Raw genomic sequence first — 8,419 nt, 5'->3', positions numbered from 1 at the left:
TTCTCTTTAGGGTCAGATTCTGATACATTTATTCACTGTGAGTAGCATCTTATTCCTTGTGGAGTAAGGTCCTAACTCATTGTGAGTAAGGCATTCACAATCTAGCCCAAATTCTGCTGTCAGTTACGCCAGTGCAGCCCTACTAAAGCTGACACTGTAATATGTTGTAATCCACACGAGAATGTGGCCGAAGAGTTTCAGAAACCTAGTGAGAGATTAGTCTCCCTTCTCCAGAATCTTGAGTAGGAGGGGGAAAGGCCAGAAATGGCAAAGAGAGAAAGGAAAAATGTCCCATGAGATACAAGCAATAAATATGGGAGATGCCTTTTCTTTCTAAAGGCCATTTGGCTCTAATTAGATTAAAAGAATCAGAGTTACATGAATTCATAAACCAGACTTTGTTCAGTAGCAAATGTTCCAAGTCCAGCCCAATGTCCAGATCTCTCTGAATATGAAACAGATTCAGAGTTGTCTGGGATACTTGAGCTGAAAAGCTTTTTCAATCGTCTCTTCCTATCTAATGTGAGGTTTTGAAGATCTGTTTTTATGGTGGAAGGAAGTACAGCAGCTGTTTGGGTGCTACTTTGCAAACAACCTACTTAATGCACTTTTCAGTAGGTGACACATTAAGCATACTGAAAATTTCTGACAGTGGAATTTAGACATTTAACAGAAGCTTGGTTTTTAATTTGCAAAGAAAACTATGAAAATTACTTTTGTTTGCTCTTAGGTTAACTCTACTGTTACAGCGTTTAAGGCCAGAATGGAACATTAGACTACTAGCACAGGTCTATGCTGAAAGCCAGTATCTGCAAGAGAGCCTTTCAGATCCAAGGGGTTAAATTGCTGCTAAAAATCTCCCCTCTTCCTTTAGATTATGAACAGTCTTACTTCTGTGACAGAAATTAAGTAAAGATGAATTAACTCATTTTGAAGGAACACTTCCTAACCCTAGCCTCCAATCAACAAAGTTATGTGCTTGCCTATAGCAAAGCACTTGACTAAATAAAGCTGACAGTCCTGGTTATCTTTATGAATTTCCTGGATACTTTGTATAATCTCAATTTTTCAGGTAGACACAGGTTCTTGGATCACGAACAACATTGGATCAGTCTGATTTCAGATGCACTGTATGTATCACTGCTTATCTTGTACAACAGGGGTGGGCAAACTTTTTGGCCTGAGGGCCACATTGGGTTTCCAAAATTGTATGGAGGGCTGGTTAGGGAAGGCTGTGTCTCCCCAAACAGCCAGGCATGGCCCGGCCCCCCCAGAACTCTTACCCCATCCAACGCCCCCCTCATTCCTGACTTGCCCCCCAGGACCTCTGCCCCATCCAACCTCCCTGTTCCCCGCCCTCTGACCGCCCTGACCCCAATCCACACCCCGGCCCCTGACCTCTATCCCACCCCCACTGCTCCCTGCCCCCTTACCGCGCTGCCTGGAGCACTGGTGGCTAGTGGCGCTACAGCTGCACCACCCAGAACACCGGGTCAGGCCGCGGCTGTGCATCTGCACTGCCCGGTAGCCCAGAGCATTGCGCCGGCAGCGTGGAGCACTGAGGCTGTGGGGGAGGGGGAACAGCAGGGGAGGGGCTGGGGGCTAGCCTCCCGGGCCAGGAGCTCAGGGGCTGGGCAGGAGGGTTCCGCAGGCCGGATGTGGCCCGCGGACCGTAGTTTTCCCACCTCTGTTGTACAATCAGCTATTGCACAGCTATTTATAGGCTGGTTTTTACAAGCTACTTGACAATAAATCAGGCTCTATGTTCTGTCTTCAATATGTATTGCACAAATATTGCATAGTTTGCTCAAGGATATCTGGCATCAAGGGACGGTGCTAGAAGGCATCACTGTGTTAGAAACTGCAGCAAGGTATGAACTTCCTTCAGGAGAAATGGCAATTGCAGTGTTCTTGTTGCTATTTACTATTTGTATTACTGTCATGCCAGTAAGGCGCCAGCTAAGACTGAGTCTCCATTGTGCTAGGCCCTAAACAAACACATAGTACGAGACAATCCCCATGATCTAAATAAACAAAAAAGCAAAGGGTGGATGAGGAAGCAGAGGTGCAGAGAATTGAAGTGACTTGCCTGGGTCAATTGCAGAGCTAGGAAAAGAACCTGCATGTCCTGGCTTCTACTGCACTGCCCAACCCACTGAATCCCACTGCCTCTTGGACCAGGCTGCTCATCTAAACTCCTGATCCTTGGCACCTAGGCTCTAGTCAGATGGGCCGACCAAATAATGCTATCCTATTACATCCTATGCGGCCAAAAGATCACATCTGAGCTAATGTTTATTGATTGCAGACAGAAGAATCTGCTGTTGATCCTGTTTTATGCACATACAGTTAAGGAGATAACCCTTTGATACTCTAATTGTTGTTGTGAGAAACTTCCATAATTGAAGAAAACATGATCTACGGTTTTGGCTGTTTGGAGCTTGCTGTTATCTCTATCTGCCTACCTATGTGCCTGCTAATATAACTGTGTAGCTATTTCTAGGACAGTCATCACTGTGATCCGTCCCGTTGCCCATTCCCAGCTTCCGGTAAACAGAAGCTAGTGACACCCTCTCTGCCCATCCCGGCTAACACCCACTGATGGACCTATCCTCCGTAAACTTATCTAGTAGTGAAAACCTCTGCGATGTGCTGAGCATTCTCAATCTTTGTGACTTCATTGGGAGTTGAAGATGCTCCAAATCCTCTCAGCACTTACAAAGGTTGAGCCCAGACAGGCCAGACCCTTTTTACATATTGCCATAAATCTAAATAAAAATGAGATACTGAGGACCCAGCTTAGTGTCTGTAACACCTTTTGGTCCCTTCCTGAAGTATCTTCAAATTCTGCCTTATTGACTAGCATTATTGTTTAAATACAAGCTTTTGCCAATGACACGTACAAGAGGAGACAGCACTGTGTGATAAAGAAACGCAGCATGCCGTGGCATCGCAATAACAAACAGCGAATGTGTAAGAACTTTGTTAAGGGGGGTGGGCGAGAGAATCCTAGCTAGATACTAATATTAATAAGGTAAGTCAAATGTTTGTGTCTGAAGGCCACAGCACATTGCTTTACATTAACTGGTGAATAATTTGTGCTAAATGTTTTACCCTGTGAACATTCACTTTATTCTCTTGAAACCAACTTTAGGCCCCAGTTCAGGCAAGCATTCCTATACAGGACCTAATTTAGGCACATGTTGAAATGCATTCCTGAATCAGGTCCACAGTTTAAGCACCTGGGGCCTACTCCAAAGCTCACTGAAGATTTCATTAGACTTTGCTTCCGGTCCCTACAGCATATTAGTTTCATACTAGTACAAAATGGATGGGAGAAATACACTGATGTATCGGATTAGTGCACTATCCTTTTTGCCTCTGGAGATTTGACTTAGAATTCAACCATAAGATATTTTGGCTAGGTGGAATTCTGTGCTCGGTAGGGGTTCAGAACTGGAATAACAGGTGTGTTTCCGGTCAGTATTGATGTGAACTGGCAGAGCTGTCTTTGAAATTGTTCACAATGACTTAATCACCTTATACCTCAGTAATTCATATGAGCTAAAATCCATACCAATTTTAAACAAACCTGCAAAAATATTAACATTGGTTTCACCATACTGTGACAATAACATTGCATGATTACAACTGGTCATGGACAGTTATTTTCTGTTACTAATTTTTTTAATTAAAAATAAATAGAATTGTTAACTATGAACCTTTTGCATGACAAAAGTATTAAACAGCAAGCATGATAAATATAAAGTGTAAGAAAACACAGACCTGAGGCAGTATAGAATATGTAGTAAATACATACATTATTATCACCTGGCTCACCTGGATTGATCGGTCTTCAGCTGTTGTTAAGACTGTGCTGATCACAACACATCCGCCATTCTTCTCCCACTCTTACCTTTCATCTTCATGTTCGTCGGAAATGTTTAACAATGTCATCTTCCCATCTTCTTGGAGGCCAACCCGGTGGTCTTTTCTGTTCTCGCGGGTACCACTCAGCAATGATCATGGTCCACCTATTGTCCGTGAGCCGTGCTGCGTGGCCCACCCATCACATCTTGTTATGTCTGCTTTCCACAACAATATCTTTCACACCTCTGCATTCTCTGATCATTTCATTTGGGATGCGATCCAGAAGGGAAATTCCCAACATAGCTCGTTCCATTACCCTTTCAGCTATCTACAGCCGCTGTTCTTCTCTCTTCATCAGTGCCCACCTTTCACTGCCATACAGCATGGCTGGCAGCACTGTTGAATTGAAGATATTTGTATGTGTGGTCTTGTTGATTTTTCCTTTGAGGATGTCCTTGATAGAATTAAATGCACACCATCCTGCCCGAACCCTTCGCGACAGTTCTCCGATTAGGTCTTCTTGGCCCAAAAATATGTACTGTTCCACTTCTTTGATTTCTTCTCCTGTTACCGTTATTCAGGTTTTTCATAAGACGTCTGATCACATGTATTTCGTTTTGCAGCGGTTCATTTTCAGGCCGACCTGACTGCTTTTCTTGTCGAGTCTTCGTAGCATGCTCTACACTTGGTTGGTACTTTCGGCAATTAGTACGGTGTCGTCCATGAATCTGAGATGGGATAATTGTTCTCCATTTATGTTTATGTTCTACCACTCCTCCAATTGATCTTGTTCATAACCATTTTGAGGCAGGCGGTGAATAGTTTCAGTGAAAGCGTATCTCCTTGCTTTACGCCTTTCTCGATTGGGATGCGGAGGGGAGTTTTGAGGAGAGTAATGTCTGTTGCACATCCAGTATTCACTTCTTTCAACAAACTGATGTACCATGTGTTATATAATAATGTAAGTTTTATAGCAATTATTTTTATCTCTCTATCCCAGTTGGCCCATGTTGCCTCAAATAGTTCAGTTTCTCTTAAATCACTTATTTTGGCCAATCATATTTCTACATGTCTCTAAGAGGATATAAATAGCCTCTTGCATAAAATTGAACTGTTGCTGTCACTGAAACTGAAATGACAAAAATGAGAGCGTTTGAATTGCATAGTACAATTTCTGAAACTTGAATAAAGCAATAATAGTAACCCTCTGACCATACTGAGACAAATCTAGTCATGGAGTAAAGGGGTATAACTGTATTGCAGCTGTATATATGGGTTTGAATTTAGCTCATAAATGCATAAATCCTAGTAGGAATGAAAAGGCTTTTAATCCAATTAAATGACATTTTCTCTGCTCTAATGTCAATAGGGTGGATCCCAAGGTAAAGTTAGTTAAATTCACCAGTTGGGAAAGCCTAACAGAGAGATACCTGACCAAAAAGGAGGAGGTAAATTGTGAGAGTACAAATTTGGAAGCTGACAGAGACAGGGACTCTAGATGCTATAGCTTCTTGAGATATAAAGATGTCTCACGTACATGAGATCTCAGAGTGGATTGAAAATGTATTGTTTCCTTTATAGGCATATCTTCATAAATACTTTCTTTTATAGCAGAGAATTTGTGCTAGCACTACCAGTCTACTTGTTTTGTAATAATATGATTTCTGTAGAAACAGTTTAATTTTCTAGTTTCCTTTCTTTGGCCTTTGGAAATAGGTTAGGTATTGCATTTATTTCATACGATCTCTTAACTGCATTCTATGTCCAGGGAATTCAATCTTAACATGTTACCATAACATATCCATTATGGGTAGATTTCTGATATTAAGGGAAGCTTTCATATGAGGGCCATAAAACTATTTAGGTAGGTAGAGCTGTTAGTTATGACAAGCCAGAGAAAGTTTAAATTAATAGATTCTGCTCCTTGTTTCAATTTCAAGACAAGCCAGTAAGTTTTGCCTCACTATGGTGTAACCTTGAATATCTAATTTCAATTTCTGGCTCTGTCATAGAGCAAAAATATGTGAGAGATGAATAAAACTATCATTTTCTTTTGTTCTTAATCAGAGAATGAGTAAGGTATAATATGCAAAGGTTGTGAAATCTTAGCACAGAGTGATCTCAGGTATATGCTTTGTACTGAATAAGGAAGAGACTGGTAATTAACACTTTTGAAGCTTCCCTCTGGATGTTATGAACAGTACCAGGTGGGCAAGGTAATATCTTTTATTGGATCAACTTTTGTTGGTGAAAGAGACAAGACAGGTTGGTCCTTTTCAAATTGTTCCAATAAAAAATTTTACCTCACCCACCTTGTCTCTCTGATATCTTGGGACAATCACGGCAACAACAACACTGAAAATGAACAGTACAAAACATATATTTCCCACATATTAGTCTGTGGGTCTGTAATTTAAGGCACACTGTGAATGGAACAAGAGGAGCTGTTCTTTAATGGTCAAAGCACAGCTTAAAATTTGACAACTTAAATTTAGCAATATGTGTACAGAGTTCCATCAATATAAGGCCTTTATATGCCTGGCTACTTATTTGACAGACTTTGTTGATTTATGATATCCTGTTTAATACACATCACTGACCAATGTGTATGCAGATACAATGACAAAGCCTTGATTTAAGGGTATGGTTTCTTGGGCATTGTTCATTTTTCTTAGATGGATTAAGAACTCTCTAATTCAGTCTAAATCAATCTAAAGTTAATTACATGTTGCAATATGTGTTCTTATCTTTATCATAAATAGAGAAATTTATAATACCACTTCCTCTTTCTAGGGCATCAACTGTTCTTTTGGACTCTGCAATGATGCCTGGAGGTGTTCAGTAATATAATTCTGATACCTATCTGGGATATACCACATTGCCTTCTAATACCCTCCCAGACCCTGACACTCTTCTCAACCTGCCCACAAAGATTATCCCTTGTTTCTGCCTACAAAACACAACTCCCTACTTTTCTTTGGGCCTGACCCAAAACCCAGTGAAGTAATTGGAAATACTGCCATAGATATCGGGACCTGTGTGCACAAAACAACCACTTTGTCTTCGTCCAGACAGGCTTGTTCCAAATACACTGTTAATCTATGAATAAGAAAAGTGTTTCTCTCACTCACACACACACACACACACACACACACACACACACACACTCTCTGCATGCAAACTTCAAGATGTGCCTAATATTTGGTCATCTGGTTTATTTTGTGTTTATTCTGAGTTGTCAATCCAGTTGAGAATCTGTTCGTAAAAAGATCTACTCACGTGAATAATATTTAATAGATGTGCAGTACCTCACAAGATTGAAATCTTACATTGCAGCCTTCATTCTAAAGCACCTGACAAACCATGTAGGGAAATGCAACCACCTCTGGGTGGAGGATGGAAACTAACGAGCAAACAGCACACTGTAATAAAGTATTGGAGGGGCATTTTGGTGAAGCTGAAGCTTTAATATATTCAAAGAATACATATGACCTCAATTATTAAAGACCCATATCCAGTATACTGCACAGAGCTCAGCTTATATAGCTCTGAACACCTGGGTACGTTATTTCAGGATTTGAATCAGCAGGTCTCTGGAGTGTAGGTATGGCAAGCTAAGGGATCCTTAAAGGTTTTCTCTTTGGCTAGGATTTCCTATATAAATGTATAATTCACATTTATAAATCAGAGCATGAGTTTACACTATTCTGTTTGGGTTACGCTCTCAGGTGCATCTGAGCTATGGTTGGCACATCAGATTGCTGTCCCACTCCCAGTCCTGAGGGCGCATTCAACATCTTGTGCAACTTAGAGCAACTTCATGACTGCTGTAGTTTGCATTGGCTTGCAATAGCCTCCTAGAAGCTATTACATCAGAAGAGATCACCAAAGCACAGAATGCTCCATCTACTCCCTATGCTGGGGTGGGACCCAGGAAGAGGAGGCAAAGGACTAGCTACCGCAGCCAAGCATTCCTCCACAACGTTTTAGGATAGACTTAAGTCCCACTTGCACCATGGATCAGCACAAAGTGTACTGAGTGGGACCAAAGATCTGGCCCATTGTACTGAATGGGAGCCACATGATTGAAGGTCATGTGACCCCCCACTGAAAATGTAGAAATGGACTGTTTCCTTAGTTGTGTTCACTACTGTTAGTAGGCATATGCGTATCTGGACAGGCATCATTGTATAAGCATATCTGGACAGGTTTTTTAATTAATAGCTATTTAATTTACAAAGAATGTTGCCATTATTAAAGACATGTTAATACCAATGGATAAGCTAGTTAATCTCATTTTATAAACTGCCAACATGTAGTGGCACTTTTGGGGGTTTTTTATGATGGGTTTCATCACAGGGAAGTGCTGGTTCTGGTGTATAATTGAATCCATTTTACTGACTCACAAGGGGTGGAGTAAAATGACAAGTTCCTTTGGTCCTTCAGTTAGAATCTTTTCCTATTATTGAGCGATTATGCATTTATCTACTTACCCACATAATGTACAGTACTGTGTGAACTCATGATCAGTAATTACCATCCTAGAACA

This window comes from Chelonia mydas, chromosome 1 (assembly GCF_015237465.2).
Source record: "Chelonia mydas isolate rCheMyd1 chromosome 1, rCheMyd1.pri.v2, whole genome shotgun sequence".
NCBI classification, from domain to species: domain Eukaryota; kingdom Metazoa; phylum Chordata; order Testudines; family Cheloniidae; genus Chelonia; species Chelonia mydas.
This window is presented reverse-complemented; position numbering follows the sequence as displayed.